A 25,305-nucleotide genomic window follows, 5' to 3' on the forward strand; every position below is an offset into this window, starting at 1 on the left:
TCGATTGTGTCAAGTGGAACGCTCGTCATCGTAGCCGACGGTGAACCTCTGTGTGTGTATGTGTGTGTGTGTGTGTGTGTGTGTGTGTGTGTGTGTGTGTGTGTGTGTGTGTCTTTATAAATTTATGTATATGCACGGTTATGCATATGCATATGTTTATGTGTATGATGCGTGTTTCTGTATGTGAGAGAAAGGGGAGAGAGAGAGAGATAGAGAGAGAGAGAGAGATAGAGAGATAGAGAGAGAGAGAGATAGAGAGAGAGAGATAGAGAGAGAGAGAGAGAGAGAGATAGAGAGAGAGAGAAGTAGTGCAAAGAAGTTCAAAATGTATCCATAGTGTAATTATGACGTCATAATATCAGTGATGTTTGCCCGGAGCTTTTTCTTTTCAATTTTTTTCTCTCTTTCAACCTCAGACGGTGATTAGAGAGAAGGAAATATGGAAAGCAGTTGAGGAAGTTTTCTATACTTCGTCCATTGGTGTCGAATGAAGACGACATCTTCGACAACACTGAATTTCGAATTAGGAAGCATCCATACAAGAACTAGAGGATAACGTCTAATCGTGACTGTAATAATCTTTATGTGTGGCTGAATCCACGGTTATGGCGGCAGTTTCTTCCTAAAATTGAGGAATATATTCGCTGTAAAAATAGTTCGGCCATCAATGTTTCCTAGATGGTTCATTCATAAGTAATCAATTAAGTCCATGTTTGTATTTCACTACACAACACTTCAGCATTTGATACTCCCATGCTGGATGTACACGCAACCGTTACTGCTTCTCTGAATACTACACATGCCATGCGGATGAAAAACGGAAGTGGCGATATTTCACTAGCGCAGACGAGTATAATACCTCAACAGCTACAGTGAAAGCATTTCACCTTTACTTGGATATCAGTCAAGCTTTTGACATACCCTCTTATCCTCTAGACACTGATATGTGCGTAGATTAATTCTTTTCTTTGAAAGTGAGATGGTGGTTACACCTATCAGACTCGCTCGTTCTCACTCAATATGCCCAGTGGCAAGATAAATTAAACTCTACTGCATGAGAATACAGGAGATACGCAAAATGGCTAAACAGCTATACAGAACTTACAATACCATCTAACTTGGTCTATGACGAGCATAAAATATTATATGTTTCCAGGCATCATCACGAGTTTCGTGATAGTACGTTGTTCCATACACAGTTAATCACACTGTTCTACTGCTGGCTACTTCGATATTGTTTCCTTATTTCTTCCAGGAAACATTCGAATGAAATACGAGCATGCCTCTGAGATAACAAATATTTAATGTGCATACACATATACATAATAAGAAGACCATTGGCTCCCTTGGATGACCATCGACCATTTGGTAGATTTTGCTTCTTGTAGTGTCTAAAATTACTTACCTCAAAACACGAGCTTACCAGTAACGACCACTATGTCGTACACTGACCACCATGTAACGAAGTATATTGATTATTGTTTACTGTTAGCAACATCGTGGGTCTTCATCGTATGCACACGCATGCACACATTTGTGGCCGCGTATGTAAGTAGATATACGTATGTATTTATGCATGATATTTGCAAGATGTTAATTTAAGCAATTCGTATAGATGTAAGGCTAATTTATGTAAGTAGCCTCGCAGAGCGCTCCAGATTTATGCATTTTTTTATGCAATCAAGATGCTATGAAGTTTCAAACATGTCTAGTACCTCTTGCAAAGGATACAGTCTTCTCTTCGTTTTTACATAGGAAGTCTGATATCTCTTATGCAATTTCTTACTTTTGGTTTAAAACTCAGCAATGCTACTGACAGCGAGGAAGCACAAAGAGGCGGCAAAAATCTGTGAAAATGGAGCAATTACCTGTATGCATATATGTGTGCATGCATGTACGTATGCATGTCTGCATGTACATATATATGCGAACATACCTACATGCAAGCATGAAGTGCAATGAGAGAGATTTGGTTCCTAATTCTACAAGAGCTACCTATTGTTCGGTGAATCTCCTGGGCGGATCAAATGTACATCTGAAGATAAGAGAATAATTTATATTACGGGGAATGTGGTTGCATGGTTTGTTCATGCATAGATATCCACATAAAACACTAGAGAGTGATGTGAGGGAGACCGAGTTATAGTTTCCATCATGACTTGATATAAGATACATCTGCTTTCGTAGATTATTAGGTATTTTACGTGGATACATAAGATTTGTGTACGTACAAGTATTACACACGCACATACACACGCAAGTATACGTACACACTGAGACACACACACATACACACGCACACACAAAAGCATATATACACACATCCACCCACACGTCCACACCTAAAAATACAGACACACGCATATAAAAACACACGAACTTGCGCATTCAGATAAACAACACACACATATAAAGAAACTGAATATGTCCCGAGTGTGTATGGAGCACGCGCCTGCGCGTGCATACGTGTGTGAGACAGAAACAAGATTAGAATGCCAAAGGGATGATGGAAGAGAGAATGCATAAAAGAGACAGAGAAATAAGCACAACCTTTAAAACAAACACAAAATACACCCATACACAGAGACTCAGAAACGTGCGCACGCTTTTAACAAAAGATATATATGGTTACACGTTTTCAGTAGTAGTGTTATACGCAATATATCGAACTTTTATGGAAGAGTCCATTTTGTTTTATTAAAGAAATATCTCGAAATGATGCTCAGACGTGTCTGTGTGGTGAGAACTTTACTTCCAAACCACATGGTTCCGGGTTCAGTCTCATTGCATGGCACCTTCGGCAGGCGTTTTATGATATAGCCTCGGGCCGACCAAAGCCTTGTGGGTGGATTTGGTAGGCGGAAACTGAAAGAAGTCCGTCATATGTGTGTGTGAGAGAGAGGGGAAGTGAGAGAAAGAAAGAGAGAGTGTACACCTCCGGTAACAATGCATTTTCTCACATTGTTCTACCTTATGAATGATGCTACGTCGAGGGCTAGGCAAGCAGACCAACTTGGCCCTGAAGGAATACTAGTCCTTCGGACTGGAGTAACGTGAAATGAATTTTTTTGCTCAAGAAAACAATGTATTGCCTGGTCCGGGAATTGAAGCCACGATCTTGCAATCGTGAGTACAGCTCCAGAACTTCTAATCCACACACATTCTCATATGCATGTGTGCGTGTGTGCGTGTGTGTATGTGTGTGAAAACGTACGTGTGTGTCTGTAAATATACTGAAAACCTGGGTTTACCCTTTCAATAAGTATCAAATATTAAATTAAGTGAAAGATCGTTAAGCGATAGACTAGTTTTACTTGAATATAATGTTGTAAACGTGGTTACGTTTTTGATGAAATTTTCATGACTTTTTAAAGTGTTATATAAGGAACAATAAAACAATTTAGGCATAACCAATATGTTAACACCTTGCTTGCACACGAATCAATCACCTGCTAATAATAGACAATGAAGTGGTGTTTGGGGGATTTTTTTTATTCATGACTCGATGTTGTTTCGCCGCTTAATTTTATAGTGCAACACTCAATTCTGCTTTACCGCTCATATTTCGGTTCCCTTGAAGAAGTCTCTTATTTTCTTTACTTTTAGATTTATTTATTCATTTGTGTGTGTGTGCGCATGTGCGTGAACAGTTTCTTGCTTTCATAGCAGTCTTTTTTTTTTTTATAAATGTTACTATTAAACGTTGTTGAATTTAATTATATTTTCAGCAGCTTTTCTACTTCATTCGAAATTGAATCTTTGGAAATAATATAATCACTATTCGGATGCGGGGAAAAAAGCTTCGCCAGGCTCTAGTTTTCAAAGTTTTGGGGTAATGGTTGCCATCTTTCACCGAATCACGTTTTACAAACGCCTCTACCCATATTTGGCAAAAACAAAACGAACAAAAGCAGCAGATTATTTTAAACAGAGGCGAATTTTGCCCAGTGGTTTTACTATTTATATTTTCTGATAGTATCCCATCTAATATGCGCCCCATCTAACAAATACTTCACGTCTATGCTAATTTTTCATGAAAATTATTTCAGAAGGCAAGGACTTGTATAATGAATTTTTGTCAAACCTTAATGCATCATCAGTCGTGTTTCCTGCTCACTAATAACAAAAATGCTCGATTTCTATTCTAATGCTACATATACTGAAATCGGAACGATACAAAAAAGATTAGCATGGCATTCCTTGTTAAATATTCTGGTTAAACATTGCATTTCTAGGAAAATTCACGAACTCTAAGCTCTCAGCACTCTCCATTTGGATCCTATTACATTTGTACCCCTTCCCTGTGCCACATCCTTGTGAGTTCATAATGCCTCTAATTCACACTATTGCTCAGGTTAAGAACTACACGTCTAGCGTTTTAAGAGCAAAATAACAGACAGGAGTTTTTATTGTTACATCTTCTTTAAATTTTTTCATAGTATCCTTTCATTTCAATGAGGTCTTCGTTTCTAAGCTCTTGGACACATAACTGAATTAAATCATATCAGCCGTTCGTAAAAATTACAATCTGCTGCTGATTAGAAAAATCGCTCTTCTTTTATTTTGAACAACTTTTCTAGTTCAAATCCTTCAAAATTTTCAATAAATTAATGGCAGACTTCTTTCTTTACGTCGCCATACGTCGCCCATATTTTTCATTGTAATTTCGTTCTAGGTTCCTTTTCTTATATTTATTTCACCTAGAACATTAATTAAATTTCAAAATTCGCTTTGTGTTTGCTCTCCCTCTTTATCAATAGCATTTATTAACCGATCAAAAGTGTGCCGAACGCTTAAATGTTGTCTTAATTCTTAATTCGTAATTTGTTAATCTGATTCATTTCAGTGGGAAACATGAACATTAATCGAAAATATAGGTAGCGACGTTGTAAAGATTGTTGATAACATGTGCATTATCTACGATTGTAGCGCATTAAATGGAATATATTTGTCTTGAAAATACTTGAATATATATTTTTTTAATTCTACTACAACGAGACTCTGAAGGCGCGTGGCTTAGTGGTTAGGGCATTCAGCTGGCGACTCTAAGGTCGTGAGTTCAATTCCCGGCGATGCGTTGTGTCTTTGGGCAAGACACTTTATTTAACGTTTCTCCAGTTCCCACAACTGTATTTCAAAGGGCCGGTCGTGTCACGCTGAATCTACCTGAGAACAACGTTAGCGGGTACATGTGTCTATGGATTGCTCAGTTAATTTCACGAGCAAGCTGTTCAGTTGCTCGTATCAGCTGGGACCCTCGTCGTCGAAACCGACGGAGTGCTCCTACGAGGTAATCAAAAAGCAACCGTCAACGCAAGTTTTTTTTAAAATTTTATTTACCTTTCATATCACTAGAAATCTAGCTTGTATGTGGAGTTGAAATTTCGACACAATGCACAAGTTCTGGCCTTAACATAAAATCTTCAAAACAGAACATTTAGTGATATTTAACAACGTTAAAATCAGGCATAGTTTTTGTTTGTTTTTTTTTTTTGGGGGGGGGGGTATTTTTCCCTTCTATTGCCGTGTGGTTCCTTGCAGGAATGCACTTCCAAATTCGGCACATTTCATCATCAGTAACAATTTGTAAACATATGTAAACATCTTCCAGTTATTTCGTGAACAGAGTGACTGTGAGGTAAGTAGCTTGCTTACCAGCCACATGGTCCCGGGTTCCTTGGGAAAGTGTCTTCTACTGTAGCCTCGAGCCGACCAAAGCCTTGTGAGTGGATTTGGTAGACAGAAACTGAAAGAAGCCCGTCGTATATATATGGATGTGTGTGTGTGCGTGTGTGTGTGTGAGAGTTTGTGTGTCTGTGTTTGTCCCTCCATCATCGCTTGACAACCGATGGTGGTATGTCTAAGTCCCCGTAACTTAGTGGTTCGGCAAAAGAGACCGATAGAATAAGTACTAGTCTTACAAAGAATAAGTCCAGGAGTCGATTTGTCCAAGTAAAGGCGGTGCTCCAGCAAGGCCGCTGTGAAATGACTGAAACAAATAAACGAATAAATTGACTGCTACATTTCCTTCACTCACAGCTTCTATTGGCACTTATACACCATCCCAACAAACACATTGTTTCGTTATATATATATATAAGTATATATATATCTGAAAAATCTGACATTACTTACAGTAAACGCTTCTTCACAATCACCTTCTTATCTTTAAGCATCTGCAGGATAATGGAAGATCTTTCACAAATAATAGTTTGTTTAATAGAGATGATTAATCAGTGCGTTTAATCAACTGTGTTGATAAATAAGAGACCTCAGATTGATCCGCTTTGTATTACGTATCTTTACCTGCGTACGTTGCAAGAACTGTGCACTTTTAATTTCATTCCAATATTTTACTTTATCCAATTAAAATCGAAAGAAAATACTGAAGTTAAACTTATAACGGCTTTTCCATGTGATTTTTTATCATTTACAATCACTGTACTTGTTTCTGAATTTATTGCCTTTTATTTCTATATACTATCAATTGCGTTCACCGTCGTAATATCTTTTCGTTTTGCTACACGGTAAGCGTGGATTCAACTGTTTTAAGATGATGGAGTAGTAGAAAGATTACAAATACACTATTTTAGGTTTACAAAATAACTCAATGTCTGAATGGATCAACGAATACTCGTGTACAAACTATCGATGTACATTGCGCGTAATTTAAATTTTCATGCAATTACCATAAACATATAGCCATTATTTTTCTGCAATTAACTTTAAAATTTTTAGGTTTATTGCGTTTGAAAATCAGCATTAAAATGAAGGAGTAGGTGACTGTTAAACCAAAACATTATATGCGCGTGTGTGTCTATATAAATATATATATATATATATATATATATATATATATATATATATATATATATATATATATATATATATATATAATTCTTGCGGGGTTTTTTTTTCAACAAATTCTATTCAACAAAAGCAATAACAACGCGTAACAAAAACATCTTTAAATGATTATTCCGGAGCATATTCACCATCTACTTCAACTATTGCTTCCCATTTGCTTGTCAGACGGTCATACAGTCATTTAAAGATGTTTTTGTTAAATATAGTTATATATATATTAGAAAAAATAATAATCAGGCACTCAGATGTCTGGATGGTTGTACATTTACAGATCTTTTTTCATATGACACATGTTTTATAAATTAGCGCTTTCACCTAGTCTTGTAGGGTTTTCAGTGATTATTATTTTTTTCTAATACATAATTCCTGTACATCACTTCCAAACCTTCCAACACACACACACACACACACACACACATAATTATCCATATATATATATATATACATATTTATATATATATTCGTGTGTGTGTGTGTGTGTTTATCAATTCAAATTGTTTGTTTCTTTTATCGCTGATTTCTTCCGAACATTAAGTTCCGAATAATTCTTCGATGAATAAAGCAATTTTGTAAACTTGTGTGTGTGTGTGTGTGTGTGTACTGTGTACATGCATGTATGTGCGCGCGTACGCTCTCTTGTGTGTGCAAATTCATGCACACACACGCACAGAGACAGGCAAGTATACGTGCGTGCAACAAGCAAGGTATATTTAGAGGAAGATCAAAATAAAAATTCCTCGAACACTGATCCTTTTTATTGCTATAGATTTTATGAACCATAAATACACTCCACTGTAATCTATGACAGTTAAATTCCCACCATCATAACCGCTGTTTGTATGTCTCTAGTGGTGGTGGGGAGAAATACATTTTCTGGGGGTGGGGTGTTTTTCTCGCCAGTGGAAAAAGATCTTTTTTCTAACAATGGAAGAAAGCTTCTTTATTTTAGACTACCCCAAGGGGGTACTCTAGAATATTTGTATCTATATACGTATATAGTGGAGACGCGTGGTTTAGTGGTTATGGTGTTGAACTTTTGATTGTAAGATCGTAGTATCAATTCCTGGACCGGACGACACAATGTGTTCTTGAGCAAAACATTTCAAGTTGCTCCAGTCCACTCATCTGGCAAAAGGGAGTAATCCTGTGACTGACCGGCTGAGAAATTTGCTTTCCCACTTGAGTTCCGGACCCGGTTATGAATTCATTTGCATACAGTCAATCAGAGCTCAACTATCAAACTAATTTATGAACGCCTAACAAGTGAAGGGCGATAACATAAGGTCACTTGTGTAAGAAATGACCACACTTCTTTTTTTTCTTTTAATAATGCCTGTTGTTCTTCTTTTTTCAACTATGGTTGTCTCTGCGTAGTTATTTGTGTTGTTGTTTACTTTGTAAAACAGTAAGGGGAGAGGGTTGCTAACACATCACCCTGGACCCACATTTTTCCCATCCACATCTTTACCATATGGGGTCCTAATAAAATCTGATAATCGGTATAAATGCAAATCTATTTAATTACTTGTCTCCTTCTAAAATCAGGCATGACTTGGCGATCGGTCGACTTACAAGACCGTTCTTCGTCTTGAGTTCACACACAACAGATGTAGATGTTTGCATTTTAACATGATGGTTGTTTTAATTTTCAAATTGCTCCGGTATTCTTTTGACCTAGCGTTTTCAGTATAGCCAACATTGTTGGTTTTTTTTTCTTCAATCTGTTCATATATTTTTTATACGCATGTATGCATTCATGCCTACATGGATGCATGCATGTGTGTATGTATTATGTACGTACGTACGAGCATGCATATGCATGTGTACAAATATGGATGCCGTAGCACTTAACGGTTTTTGTTTTAACGTGTGTGTGTGTGTGTGTGTGTGTGTGTGTGTGTGTTTGCATATTCACATGTGGGAAAATGCACTTCTTCCGTGCTAAATGCTTCAAATATTTCACGCAGTTTTACAACCCCGATACCTGACTTTTAGTCGCAACTTTCTAAATAACTGACTTTATCGTAGTATTGTGAAACCCAACCTCCTAAAATTGACGTTGTAGCAGTCATTTACATACCTAAGTCTCCCAATAATTACAGGTATAAGCCTAACGCTAGATTCCGGGCAAAGTAACTAAAATTAATGCATAAGTTTGGCATAAATACCTTTTTATCACTATTCTCTGACATTATGCTGAAATCTGCTGAGCAACTGGAATCTACTGCAGGACACAATTGTGCCTGACGTCTAAGATCATTGCGTCCAGTCTGTTATGCTTGTGTTTTACTGAGATCTTAGCATTCTTTCGTAGTATGAGTGATTATGGTCTCCACATCACTGCAATTTCTTATATTTTTATCTTCGCGACTATCCCTTCAAGGATTGCATTGATCTATATCTTTCACTTGTTATCATATCTTATCGGATTGTGATGACATATTCAGGCGGGTGCTTCTCGTTTTCATTACATATCCATTCAATACCATCTGGATTGAAGGCGGCGAGCTGGCAGAATCGTTAGAACGCCAGGTGAAATGCTTAGCGGTATTTCGTATGCCGCTACGTTCTGCGTTCAAACTCCGCCGAGGTCGACTTTGCCTTTCATCCTTTCAGGGTCAATTAAATAAGTACCAGTTAAGCACTCAGGTCGACTTAATCATTTTGTCTGTCCTTGTTTGTCCCCTCTGTGTGTAGCCCTTTGTGGGCAATAAAAAAATAAGAAACGTTAGTACGCTGGGCGAAATGCTTAGCAATATTTCATCTGTCTTTACGTTCTGAGTTCAAATTCCAACGATGTTGACTTTCGGGGTCAATAAATTAAGTACCAATTGTGTACTGGGGTCGATGTAATCAACTGGCCCCCTCCCCCAAAATTTCGGGCCTTGTGCCTACAGTAGAAAAGAGTACCATCTAAGTTAGTTGCTGCATCCAGTGTTTTACTTTTAAACTCAGCTACACTAGTTCCGGGAACAGGTGCGTGAGATGAGCAGTCAACGGAATACTCCTTGTAAGGACCGATGAAGATCCCTTCATGTTTCTTTTTTTTACTTTGAGTGCGCGCGTGTGTACAACAAGCTTTATTCGTAGTCAATAAACAAATATAATATTTTGTATTCATATCATAGTCATCTGCGTTAAGTCAGCATTTTATTCTGGAACTTGTCACTAAATACAGTAATCTCCCGCAATATCACAATTCACCAATCGCGGTTCACCTATCACGGTTTATTATTTAAGCTTACGTCGATTCCTCCGTGGTGTTGGTTTTGCTTTTATTATAAAATAAATATATATAAATTATAGAAATAATAAAAAAAATATTCAGTACAGTACTGTTTCTACTTCGCGGATGTTCACCTATCGCGGGGCTTTTAGAACGTAATACACGCGATAGTTGAGAGATTGCTGTAAATCTGTTGATATATGTATGGATAGTTAATTCCTTGCGTAAAAATGAACAACTGCAGCTATTTATTTTATAGTTATTTCATTTGTTTGCCACACAATCGATATTATTCTTGAGCAAGCAAAGAGTTTTGAAAATAATGTAATATCTATTGTTACAAAGCATCATAACTACTAACATTTTTATAGGTTTGGTCTGGAAAAAGGGGAACACTAATAGCTTTAACAAACCCTATGAGGAGAGAAGCGAGACTGATGTGGTATCTATTCAATATCTTTAGCGTCTGAGTTCAAATCTTACTGAGGCCAAATTTGCTTTCATCTGTGCTATGTTGTTAAAAATTGTCTTCCTTCATGTTTTTCGTCCACATTCCACCAAGGTCTGCGCTGACTGTTATCTTTCAGTGTTAATAAAACAAATAGTTGTCAAACATTTTGGGAGACCTTAAAATGTCTAACCTAGCTTGATAATGGTTATTATTGTTGCTGCTGAGCAGCATTTCGTCCGTCTATACGTTCTGAGTTCAAATGTTGCCGAGGGGAACTTTGCTTTTCATCTTTTCGCGGTCGATGAAATAAATACCAGTCAAGCACTGGGGTCGATGTAATCGACTAGACCCTTTCCCAAAATGTCAAGCCGTGTACCTAGTCTACAGTAGAAAAGATTATTGTTATTATTATAATTAATGGTTTCTTTTCATTATAACTTTATTTCAGCTTTATAAGGTCTGCAGCTTTATAGGCATCCTCTGGACGGCAAGAGTAGCAATGGCACTTTTGTTTTACTATGCATGCTAAAATTATCACCACATTTATTCCATTTTAGATGGCGAGTGCTTTCCATAGTATATGGGCTGTATCCATCAAGGTTATCTTTTGTAGTTCACAGAGATTGGAGTTACCAGGGAGTTGCGTAATATACTTCTCAGTTCCCTATTTTATCATTCCCAGCACACCAATTACCACTAGTATTATCGTAATACTAAGCTTCCACATTGTTCTGATTTCGATTTGCATATCTTTATAGTGAGAAAGATTTTGGTATTCTTTTCTCGAGACATTTTGATCTTGTGGAAATGACATATCTATTAACAGACAAGTTCCTCTGTTGTAGTCCTTGATCACAACGTCTGGTTGATTGGAGTCAATTTTTCTGTCTGTATTGGGAAGTTCCAAAAAATGGTGACGCCCCCGCCATTTACTACCTACTCTGAATGGTGCCTGTACCATTTATCATGAGATTTAATTCTGTAGTATTTACAAGCATTCGAATGGATGTACTGCCCTAGTCTGTAATGTTTTGTGAGGTACTCTTTTTCAGTGCGGAATATTCAGTGTGGAAAATTGTCTCCGTCAATTTTCCACAAATTCTGCACGAGGATTCTCATCCATCTTTAAGGACGCATCTTTAAGCAGCGCATGCCATCAAAGTGATACTGGGGTATGGGCAGGCTCAAGGTACCGGCAACTCGAGCAGTCGCCCGGGGCGCCATGTGCTAGAGCCAAGGAGGGCGTAACAAAGACAAGGAAATTTCCCTGACCGTGAGTTTGTACACTTCGAAGTTCAGCTTGCATTTGTTAGTCTACAATATTTTCTTCCCCGTCTTTAATAATTATGTCTGGTCGATTATCCAGATGTAATTATTAAAGCTATATTATTATTGTTGTTGTTGTTTTTAGTCGTCACTAAGGTAGTGGAATTCATTAAAACACATTTGGTGAAGGGACAGTGAATATCATTAATGAACCATTTGTTCATAGAGAAAACATCACTTGCCCTCTCCTCTATAGTAAACTTGTACTGATGAAGCAATTTGTCAAAGCTTCAGACAAAGACGGTGATTCAAGTACATTAGCCGATTGTTCTAGACTTGAGTATTGAAAAAATTAAAGGAAAAAATATTTACAACTTCTCATATTCGGAAAGCCATCATATTCTATTTTTCGGAAATATATGACTGATGAGGCGTCTGCTCAGTGTAGTTATCTCTCAGTGATTGAAAACTTCTTGGGATACAAGGAAGCAGACAGTTATGAACAACTGGTGAAAATGATGTTCAATGCATTTAAAAATGTGGTTACTAATATGAATGTAAAAGTACACTTCCTTGATAATTACTTTGACAAATTTCCAGAGAATCTTGGAGACATCAGTAAAGAACAAGGTGAAACATTCCACCAGGATATCAGAGTCACAGGATAAATGTATCGTGGCTGAGGCGACAGCTGTGATGGCACACAATGGCTGGAACATTTGGCATGAATGTTCTACCAAAACACACTAAAGAAAATCCTGCAAAAAGAGGTTTTTGAAGGATTCACTGGTACATTTTAATACACTTAATTAACCAAAGTTACTTAATCGTTATGTATGCTATTAGTGAATAAGATGCCATCAAATATATTATGCTTATTTATTCATGATTTTTCGTGTTAGAATGCGGTGCATTTTTCTGGCATTTTATGTTAATATTTTCTGATACTTTTGGTTGGCGTTTAAAATAAAACTAATTAGATGACCCAATATCTAAAAATCAGTTGAGCAACTACTGCATCTTATACAGAGTTAAAGAGGTTTAGAATGTTAAGTGTTGTGAATTCCCAAAGATGGAGGCCTTCCATTGTGTCAAGAACCAGAGCCAGTCTAGAGAAAATGGTACTGTATTCTGATTCAGTGCCCACAATGAATTAGTGCACACTAATTTTCCTTTAAAATTAGTCCAGGAACTTTGGTAATGGAAATAATGTTAACTACTGTAATTACTCTTTTACTCTTTTACTTGTTTCAGTCATTTGACTGCAGACATGCTGGAGCACCGCCTTTAGTCGAGCAAATCGACCCCAGGACTTATTCTTTGTAAGCCTAGTACTTATTCTATTGGTCTTTTTTGCCGAACCGCTAAGTTACGGGGACGTAAATACACCACCATCGGTTGTCAAGCAATAGTGGGGGGACAAACACAGACACACAAACATATACACACATACATACATATATATAAATACATATATACGACAGGCTTCCTTCAGTTTCTGTCTACCAAATCCACTCACAAGGCATTGGTCGGCCCAAGGCTATAGTACAAGACAGTTGCCCAAGGAGCCACGCAGTGGGAATGAACCTGGAACCATGTGGTCGGTAAGCAAGCTACTTACCACATGGCTACTCCTGCGTTCATTAGTAATTAGTAATATTTAATTTCAATTTTTTTTTCAAATATTGTGACTATAACAAAAACTTTCTCTATCACACACACACCCACACACACACACACACACACACACACACACATATATATATATATATATATACATATATATAGGAACACATACATACACATACAACACTTACACACACATGAGAATTCTAATTTTTATTGAAGGAGTGATATTTTTGTACAAAAATATAATGTTAAAGAAAATATAACAATGGATGACTGCTTTAATTCTCCCCATTTCTTTCCCTCTTTCTTTTGTCACATTAAATGATATTTTAATGAGGAAGCATTTTTGGTGCAGCATGGTAAGAGATGACACAATAAATTCATATGAATTCATTTGCCAGCATAATTGATGAGACAATGTGAGAAACAGAAGCAATGTCAGGTTAGAAATTTAATTTTACTGCAAATAAATAACCATATGAATGTTGTTATTTTAAAATATGTTTCTTGTGCATGTATTTTATTATGGAAAAAGAAAATGGAGTAAGGAGAAAACATCCAGGGATGCCTGCTGCTTAGAAATAAGGAGTAAAGTAGGCACAAACATGCTTAGAGTAGTGAGTTTGGATTGTTTTCATAATTTAAATTACACTCAAAACAATTAGAGAAAACCATTGGTTTAATTACTGACAGTCCAGAAATTTTAATGAATTAAGGTACACACTACAGTAATGTTTTTAGCGCTTAGAAGTCTGGTAACAATTATTGTGGGCATGTTTCAGTCCTACTAGACCTTATTAGTGAAGTATTCTCTGAAATAAATTCCAAGATTTAGAATGACCTGCAAAGTTTTCTCCAGTAATTCTTCTGTTTCCACACCATGTTTTTGTTCATTAAGATCCTATGTTTATCTTTAGTTTTGTGTGTGCGTGTATGTGTGTGTGTGGCAAGCAACCACCAATAAAACAGGCCCCAAGCAACAACTTTTTTTAATTTGACAGCTACAAATGAAAAGGAAACAAAAATGCTTCTGATGAGAAGTTGCCTTTAGAAAGATAAAATGATCAATACAAGACTTTAAAAAATGAAGATCCTGTTTATCTATAAAACATGAAAAAAAGTTTTCTTGAGCAAGTACCTTCACCATAACCTCAGGTCAACTCGAGACTGGAATATACTTGTTATTCATAGATCCAGCTAGATATTGTATGTGTGTTTCATTTATATGTTTCACTAATTCCACTTGAGAATTACATTTAGACTATATGCCTCTTCAGAATACACTACTGTTTCATAAATTAATTCGATGGTAAGGTCATCTAGTTGATGTAACGACTGGATATGTATATGCTGGAACTGACATAAGAGTTCATCATCATCATATATCTTATGATGTGATAACTGTGTCACGTGCTACATTGTATGTAAATTAGGTGTTATGTGATATGGTGTCTCTGTTGTGTATGCATATGCATTAGATGACGTGCCATGTATTGTGTGATGATTTTGTATACTTTTGCTCCATTCTATGTGATGTGGTCTGTTGTGTGTTTGTTTTATGGGATGTGTTGTATAATGAATTGTGTATTGTCTTCTAAGATGTGCTTTTGTTTTCTTGAGAAAGATACAGACGACTCTACCTGCAACACCAAGGTCATACTGCTTGCCAAGATCAAGGAGGTGTTCAAAGATCTTCCCAGGGACACAGTGACGAATGTACGTGCTAGGTTCCAGGGTCATCTTGAGGACATGGTGGACACTGAGGGCAGCTACTTTGAGTAAGCTATTATCTGCCAACCATAGTTGATATTTTTTGAATTTTTAAAATGCTTTTATTTTTGGATGGGATATTATGTTTTCTTTCCTTTTCATTCAAACTGTCAAATTTAGTCTAAGCACCTTATATGTTATACTATGTTGACTGACACTGTGTGTCTTATTATTGTTATTTCTATTATATATTTATGCACCCTTTCAAAGCCTAGCCAGTCTCATAGGCCCGGTTTCCCGGTTTCTATGGTGTATGTGTTCCTCCCCCAGCTGGATGGGACACCAGTCCATCGCAGCATTACTCAAGAAACAAGAAGAGTGAGAGAAAGTCGGGGTGAAAGAGTACAAGAGGGGCTGCAACCATCTCCTGCCAGAGCTTCGTGGAGCTTTTAGGTGTTTTCGCTCAATAAACACACACAACGCTCGGTCTGGGAATCGAAACCACTATCCTCTGACCGCGAGTCCGCTGCCCTAATCACTGGGCCACTGTGCCTCTACATTATTGTTATCTACCCCCAGATATAGACAGATTGATTGACAGTTTTATGATCAGAGCTAGTGTAACCATAACCAAGAGAGTTATCTATGGTTACATTAGCTGAAAAAGGCGGTGGACTGGCAGAATCGTTAACACGCCAAGCAAAATGCTTAGCGGCATTTCTTCCGGTATTACATTCTGAGTTCAAATTCCACTGAGGTCAGCTTTGCCTTTCATCCTTTCGGGTCGATAAATTAAGTACCAGTGAATTACTGGGGTCAATACAATCAACTAGTCCCCTCCCCTAAAATTTCAGACTTCATGCCTTTAGTAGAAAAGATTAGCTGAAAAGACCTACTGGTTAAACATAGTTGGGTGTAACCTGAAGAGATAAATTTGACAGATATTTCTAAAAATCAAGTAACCAAACAGGGGGCTCTGCCATTTATGAGTATGTGAAGTGATTCTGATGTGTTAGGGAAATTGCAGTATTTCACCTTCAAACATTAGCTAAAAACCAAATTATGATTCTCAGAGTATATGTAGCTTTGTCTCTGTATTACTTTGCAAGGTTCTTGATGTGAACACATGTGTTGAAACATATTTTGTTGTCCTGGGAGGGTCATTATGCCAATAATAAACACACACATTGGTTATATTTCAATTCTTTCATTATTAATTGTCAAGTTTTGACATTCAACCAGTTAACTACTTGGCTGTTCGATTAATTATTTGGTCAATCCTAATCAAGTATTCTTATACATGAAGGCTTTCCAGCCATTTTCACTATATCATTTTTCATTCCAAATAAATAATATTAGAACTACCTTATGCAAGTGAAAGCACATGGCTCAGTGGTTAGAGCATCGGGCTCACAATCATGAAGTAGAGAGTTCGATTCCTGGACCAGGCAGTGTGTTGTGTTTTTGAGCAAAACACTTCATTTCATATTGCTCCAGTTGACTCAGCTGTAGAGATGAGTTGCAACATCACTGGTGCCAAGCTAAGTCTTTGCTTTTCCCTTGGATAACATCAGTGGCATGGAGAGAGGTGGCTGGTATGCATAAACAACCTTGCCCTGACTTGTGCTTTGAAGAGGACCTTTCTAGGTGCAATCACATGTCCAGCCATGACTGAAAAGGGTCTTTACCCTTTTACATTATTAAAGATGTCCTTTCTTTTTAGCTTGAAAGCTTGTGTTACTACGTTGGTCATATTGTAGTTGGTGTTATCATTCATCCTATTGTGGTTACTGTACTAAACTAGGCCAGGCCTGACTAGTACAAATCTAACCAGAGGCATAACATTTGTGATCATGCTACATTTTTATTCATTATCATGAATTTTCATCAAAGCGAATTTTCAAAGAATAATTTTGCAAATATGTTACATTATTTTGTAGAACATTTATTATTTGTTAATAGTCTGTAATTGTTGATTTCTATAATTTTTGTGGACATCAAAATTTCATATCAACCAATCAGACAATGCAGTACAACATTCACTAGGTCATCTAATGCCTGCTTGGTATTGATTATTTTTGCCTACAGTCCTATAACAGTGTGTGTGTTGAGTAGAAGAAAATATAAACCAATTTTTAATGGCTTTTCATATGTTAGCAATAAGACTGTCAACAATGTCATATATTGGAGATGTGACAAGTACTTGACATGTAAGTTGTCTAAAATTATTCAATATTTAAATTTATTCTTCCTAATAATATATTTGAAAAATTATGCTATGAAATGTTGTTTTGATAAAAATATAAATTGATTAAAAGTTGTTTTGTAAAAAGTTGATTAATAAAGAAATCATTCAATTGTAAAGACATCTGATGAAAGTTGTCTGAAGAAAGCTTGTTTGATGAATAGTTGTTTCATGAAAAGTTGTTTGATACAAGGCTTTTTTCTTTTGTAAATTATTTGATGTAAAGTTGTTTGACAAAAATGTGTTCAACAAAAAGAAGTTGAAACTTGGTTGCTTAACCACTACGCCATATGCCCGTGGGCATATGGCGTAGTGGTTAAGAGTGTGGGCTACTAACCCCAAGATTCCAAGTTCAATTCTAGGCAGTGACCTGAATAATAATAATAATAATAATAATAACAACATCGGAAAATACCTTAGGAATGAGAACCCAGGTTCGAAATTTCCTCAAGACACCTGATGAAGGCTGGAGGGTATATCAGCCGAAACATTGTGAGATGAGGACAAATATCTGTCAACTGTAAATAATGTAAATAATATAAATAATTCCTCATCCCTTAAATATAGAACTGTATTGCCATATATTGTTGAAAAATAATTTCTAATGGCTGAGGACTTAAAAACTTGCACTCGGTTTTAAAGAAATAGTTCTCACAGGGCAATAAGAAAAGATTTATCTCTTTGATATTCAGATGGTCAAATGTAATGCTTATTTATTTACATTGTTTGAATTAATTTTGCATTATCTTTTACCTCAAAGATTTCAATGATGTGATAGTCAATTTTCAGAATGACAGAGATATGAAAGTGTGTGAGAGGCTGAATCTTGTTTGAACATAAAACTAGCAAAATGTTAGGGTTGGTTATGACTGGTTTAAATGCTATACAGTTAAATATCTGAGATGAGACGTTAACAATAAGACTGAAAGATTTAAAGTCTGATCATCAGATGGTTTATTCTTGTATATGTAAACAGTAGTACGTTTGGAGTCAAACAAGAAACCTTTAAAGCTTTATTTTTAATCAAAGCGAAGGAATTGTTATTTCTAAAGCAGGAGGTGTGGAGATCTCATCCACTAGTCCACTGGTATATATACAGTCAGCATCAATTTATTCTTTTAATAATTGTGAAGGTACACAACTTAATTATGGTCCTGGCTTCTAACTCATTTCATCAGAGGTTTGACTTTTGGATTGGGCTATGTATTGTGTCCTTCAGCAGGGGGTTTTAACCCTTTTGTTAACATATTTCAGTTGAGAAAGACTGCTTTTGTTTCAATTAATTTTGAAAATAACGAAGAATTTATATAAATGACTTTCATATTATTAAGTTGATGCTGGGAACATAAATCAATGTGAAATTGTGATGGAAATTTTTAATTTTGAACACTTTAGAATTGGAAGTTTGTATTATGGAGCTAGGGGTGGTTTCAGGTGGCGTGATATCAAAAGGGTAAATTTTCATGTTGCTCCTGTCTACAGAGCTGAAGATAAGTCCCAGAGGCCACTGGGGATTAACCCAGCAATAGTATGGAATCTTATTCAGGAGATTGTCTTAATCACTTAATCACCTCAGAAACTTGATAAGTCTGTAGGCACAGGAAAGTCTTTAACTTTTTAATTTCAAATATTTTTCTTTAAATAAAGACAACATTGCTAAGTCACTGTTAGTGCTTAACATATTGATCAGTTATTCAGTAAGTATTACATCTACTGCTTTGATTTTCCTTGGTATGTCACAGTGCTCTATCAATTATGAACATTTCATTCTTCAGTGGCTGATGACTTACTTTTTTTACAATAAGTTCTTTCAAACTTTATAGGCAGAGCTGAATAGGATATTACTGTAAAGATAAAAGTTGGACCTGAGTCAACCAGCAGGAAATTTCAGATCAATATATCTAGAATGATTGACTTCTCATTAGTACAGAGCCATTCTATCATTGCTAGTTAAAAAATGATAACTGTTTTAATTTTGGCTCAAAATTTCAGATATACATGGAGGAAACAGCAGTTATTTACCAGTACATGTTTTATTGCTCCTTGAAAGGAGAAAAATCAAAGCTTACTTACCAGGATGTGAATGTCATGGGATATAAATAAACAATGTGTAGGAGTGGCTGTGTGGTAAGTAGCTATAGGCACAGGAGTGGCTGTGTGGTAAGTAGCTTACTTACCAACCACATGGTTCCAGGTTCAGTCCTACTGCGTGGCACCTTGGGCAAGTATCTTCTACTATAGCCTCAGGCCGACCTAAGCCTTGTGAGTGAATTTGGTAGACGGAAACTGAAAGAAGACTGTCGTATATATGTATGTGTGTGTGTGTGTGTGTGTGTGTGTGTCTGTGTTTGTTCCCCCAACATCGCTTGACAACCGATGCTGGTGTGTTTACGTCTCCGTAACTTAGCGGTTCGACAAAAGAGACCGATAGAATAAGTACTAGGCTTACAAAGAATAAGTCCTGGAGTCAATTTGTTCAACTAAAGACAGTGCTCCAGCATGGCCCCAGTGAAATGATTGAAGCAAATAAAAGAATATATATTTATATATATATGTATATGTAAGTATATATATATATATATATATATATATATATATATATATATATATATATATATATATATATATTATGCCTATATATATATATATTATAAATGTATGTATGTTGATATTTTGCTTCGACATAGCCATAATAACAACCTGGTGTTAGATCTGAAAATAATTATATTTTGAAATAAAATGTTGATTGTACGAAAATAAATAAATAGTAAAGGAACAGAAAACTATGCAATACTTTACAGCACTTTCTGCTATAAGATTTAGGGCACACAGAACTAAGTGCTCATGCATCATCTTATAGCAGAAACAAATGTAAGGTTAGTAAGTTCATTGCATAATCTGCTGTTCCTTTCTTATTCATTTTATATCGCATACATGTATATGTATAAACACATGGTGTACTGAAATGGTCAGATAGTTTGAGGGAGATGATAACGATGACAACAATGACAGCAATGATTATGACTTGGTTGTATCAGAAGTCTGAAGAACAGAGAGGAAGGTGCATACAATCATCATCATCATCATCGTCGTTTAACGTCCGCTTTCCATGCTAGCATGGGTTGGACGATTTGACTGAGGACTGGTGAAACCGGATGGCAACACCAGGCTCCAATCCAATTTGGCAGAGTTTCTACAGCTGGATGCCCTTCCTAACGCCAACCACTCAGAGAGTGTAGTGGGTGCTTTTACGTGTCACCCGCACGAAAACGGCCACGCTCGAAATGGTGTCTTTTATGTGCCACCCGCACAAGAGCCAGTCCAGGGGCACTGGCAACGATCTCGCTCGAAAACCCTACAAAGGCCAGTTAGGCGGTATATATATATATATATATATATATATATATATATATATATATATATATATATATATATATATATATATGTCTGTACATATTGTCGTCGTCGTTTAACGTCCGCTTTCCATGCTAGCATGGGTTGGACGATTTGACTGAGGACTGGTGAAACCAGATGACTACACCAGACTCCAATCTGATTTGGCAGTGTTTCTACAGATGGATGAGCTGGATGCCCTTCCTAACGCCAACCACTCAGAGAGTGTATATGTTTAATGTTTTTTGCTTATTTTCTGCAAAGAAAGTTTATTTTCTAATCTTAGATAACCATGTATAGCACCATTTTATTCTTTTTAGTTATAATCATCATGACATAACATGAGGTAAATAAATATACTAAATGAAACATTTTATAAAGTGAGACATTTGTTATACATGGAAAATAAATGCAGTTTGGAAGACATTAATGGAATGCCTGTTTTACTTTTCAACATTTTTTCTTCTTTTTTTTCATAGAGCATTATTATTTTAACAATCGTGATAAAAGAGAAACTTCCTACATACAGATTTACTGTTTCCAGGGAATTCTACATTGTGAATCTGTTGTTATTAGAGTTAATATTTTAGTTTTAACAATGTGAAATTCACCAAGTCATTGTTTTGGTATTTTCTTTCAGGCATAAATATTCGTTTCAAGCTACTGTTTCACAGTATTTATCTTTCATTTGTAATAGAAGAGACATCTTTTTGCAAACATTGCCTTGACCATTTATTGACAACGTGGATGGATATCTTTTCGAATTTATGGCCAGGTGTGGCTGTGTGGTAAGAATTTTGCTTCACAACCACATGCTGCAGCACCACCTTGAACAACTTTTAGTAAAATGAATCAGGCTTGTTATTAATTCTATTGGTAACTTTGGGCAACCTACTAAGTTACAGGGATGTAAACACAACAATACCAGTTGTGACTTATGCTATGTGGGAGACAAACACCCACACATACACAGACACACACACATTTATATACAATAGGCATCTTTCAGTTAGAAACTGTCAGTATGCCATACCCTGAGGTATTTATATGAGTGTGTGCAAATATATATATATATATATATATATATAACATGGAGACGAGCATCAATTCTTTTGTGTGATAGGGTAGATAATTGTTGAAGTATTCCTTAACATGAGACCAATTGTAGCCTTAAAACACAAATAAAGAATCTTTATCCACCAATGGGGTGTTGAGAACACATTCTCATCGTTTGATATTTACCTCTGTGTGTGTATATATATATATAAGCAATGTTAATTCTCTAAATTAGGTATTAACAGTAACTGCACGATAAAGTGAAGTATATTGCCATATATATATATATACACACCAGTTATCTGACTATTTCTACATCAAGATGACCTCTATTCAAACTACCCCAAATCTCTTACATTGTCTTAAAGTAGACACATCTGTATAATGTCATCCTAGATAGACTATTTATGAAGAAAAGCAACAATTGGACAGTCACAGTTTGGATGCATTTAATTATAGTATACTCAATGAAGTTTGTCCTGGAACTAAGGGGTAATAATGACAGCATGAGTCCTGCTCCTGAAACCATATTTACTTCCACCACCACAACCAATAAAACGATAGCTTAATTCAAATTTTATCAAAAGCTCCTCATTTCTATCCTAATAATCTGGATTGACAGGAAAAATAAACCCAAAACAACATTAAACTTGAATCAAATAAAACATTCCCAAATCATTCCAGTCTATCAGAAAACATACAATTAAGTTGATGCCACTATTTTTGTACTGAAATTTTCCCTTACTCTCTCTCTCTCTTACTCTCATTCACCTCTCTCTGTCTCACCTTCTCCCTTTCTCCCTCTCTGTCCTTATCTATCTGTTCGTCTGTTTTCCTCTCTTTTACTATTGTATTTAATTTATCTCAATGATGCATTCACAAAAAGAAAAGAAAAAGGAGTTGAAACAATAAACAGATAAATTCTTTAAAAAATCTCAAAACTATAAAAGTAAAAATGATAAGATACTAAAATCAAATGAAAGCAAAATAAAATAAGAAATACTGAAATAAACACAATTTTGCTGTGATTTCTAATTTAGCTAAACTGTCCTTGTTGAAGTCATTTGCATCGGCATGAAGCCTAATGTTTAATTACACACACACTTTGTTTTGATTTTTACTGTGAAATTAATTAGTGATTTCTTGTATTTGGAGTGCTGGAAGGATTCCACCAATCATGTGAATAATCTCAGACAAACAGATAGTCACTGGCTGATATACAAAATGATATACACAAAAATGCAAGAAGTGAGACTAAACAAGAACAGGGCAACAACAGTAGCTACACCAGCAAAAAACGTCAACTACAGCTTAAACAGCTATGACGCCATAGTAATCACATTAAGCAGCAATGAATTTTATATTTAGTTACTCAACCAGCTCAGTTGCAATGTAGTATCAACAGTAAAATGTTCTTTAAAAGCTGTATCTTTTAACTACCACATGTAAGCAGAAAATGAGGAGTAGCAAACAGGTGTAATTGTTGTTGATGTTTAGACCCAGGTTGTCCATTATCAAACAAGTATGTGATCGAAAACAATCCGTCCATGGCTATCCTGCTTTCGTAGGAGTACATAGGACTATATTATCTGATGTCTTTTGTTCTTATATAAACTGGTGTGTTATGATTTGAGCAAGATTTGACTGCTTTTTCTAACAGCTATTTCGTGTGGCCACGTAGAATCTCATTTGTTGGTTGAGTTTATATACTAGCCACAGACTCAGATCATCATCATCATCATCATCATCATCGTTTAACGTCCGCTTTCCATGCTAGCATGGGTTGGACGATTTGACTGAGGACTGGTGAACCAGATGGCTACACCAGGCTCCAATCTGATCTGGCAGAGTTTCTACAGCTGGATGCCCTTCCTAACACCAACCACATGAGGGCCAGTCACGCAATGGACATGCTCAAAATAGTGTTTTTTACGTGCCCCCTGCACAGTAGCCAGTCCAGCGGCACTGGCAATGACCTTGCTTGAATGATTTTCTAATGTGCCACCGGTGCAAGTGCCAGTAAGGCGACGCTGGTAACGATCACGCTCAAATGGTGCTATTTACGGGCCATTCGTACAGAAGCCAGACAGCTGCTCTGGCAATGATCACGCTTGGACAATATAAGAGAAGTGATTACTAAGGAAAGATAATCGCTTATTCCTTTGTCATCTATTTTCTTATTACTACTCTGTACTCAACTGACACTTCCTTTAGCAGTGTATGTATACTGAGTTCTATACCTGGTTATTAGTATTGCGATGCTTAAGTGAAACACACACACACACTTACACACACACACTTACACACACACACTTACACACACACACTTACACACACACACTGACACACAGACACACCGAGTGGTCAGGTTAAATTTGATGATATTTTACATCTCCATTTTGCAGGAACAACTTGATTTATTGGTAAATAGTGAATGGCACTGAAGAACTTAAAGATTAAAGGTGTAGTTGAGAAAATGTTAGGTGACATGGAGGGACAGAAGCCATCTGAATACTGGAAAGGAATTACCTGTGTCATGATGATTTGCAATAGGTGTCAAAATATTGATGTCATGACTGGGCTCACTGCTCTGTGGTCACGCTAAAGGCTTGGTTATAGAACAAACATTAAATTTGGGTCAACGACTTTATATACAACACCACCCCTCAAACATTTAATCATATATAAAAATCACCATGGTTCCCAAACACATCAAATAATATATATACATAAAATCACAGAAGGTAAAAATATATAATCGACTAAATTACAAATAGAATGGCCTATCAAAAAGTTAAATATAAACGGCTAAAAATTTGACCCAAATTTAACGTCTGTTCTATAACCAATGATTCTTTATCTTCATCTCATTTATATTTGAGCACTTCTTTTGCAGTCCTATAAACCCTTTTGTTTCTGTGAAAAGAGACAAATATTATTTCTTGTAGTATATATATATATATATATTTATATATATTTATATTTATATTAAGGGCATTACTATACATAAATGCCTTATGCTAGTAGGGACTCTTAAAGTCAAAACTACCATAATAAACACATTGTACCGAACACGAGGGAAGGCAATGCTCGAAGTGAGCCTTTTAAAAACAGATTTAGATGCAGATCATATGATTTCATAATTAGTGAGATTTTTCACGCTAACTACTTGATAATTTCTTATAAAGATTTTATCCTATTTTAAATTGTACATATATGTATATAGTTTTAGGGAATAGAACCAAGGTTCATGAACTTAATTTAATATTAATTTTCAATAAATTGAATTTAATTGAGTTTTTACCTTTAAATTTAGATTTTTATCCCTAATATTATTATTATTATTAGTATATACATATATATATATATATATATATATATATATATATATTTATATATATATATACTTTATTTAAAGCAGCAGAAATATAACAAAAAAACCGTTACTATGAGTTTCACGTT

The 25,305-nt window shown here is 35.9% G+C and overlaps 1 long non-coding RNA gene across 7 annotated transcripts in view; it reads left to right on the forward strand.

The window, feature by feature from the left end:
• Positions 1-25,305, forward strand: part of LOC106880414 (uncharacterized) — a 75,177-nt gene that overhangs the window by 44,256 nt on the left and 5,616 nt on the right. Inside the window, exons 1-4 of one of the 7 annotated variants that reach the window (XR_016243332.1) lie at positions 349-1,548; positions 13,777-13,881; positions 15,060-15,217; positions 24,249-24,396. This is a non-coding gene — a long non-coding RNA (uncharacterized LOC106880414). Of the gene's footprint in view, positions 1-348; positions 1,549-13,776; positions 13,882-15,059; positions 15,283-24,248; positions 24,397-25,305 lie in introns of those variants that run through there. The other 6 variants (XR_016243330.1, XR_016243334.1, XR_016243331.1 and 3 more) reach the window with 6 other exon arrangements.

This window comes from Octopus bimaculoides, chromosome 10 (assembly GCF_046866305.1).
Source record: "Octopus bimaculoides isolate indiv1 chromosome 10, ASM4686630v1, whole genome shotgun sequence".
Taxonomy (NCBI): Eukaryota; Metazoa; Mollusca; class Cephalopoda; order Octopoda; family Octopodidae; genus Octopus; species Octopus bimaculoides.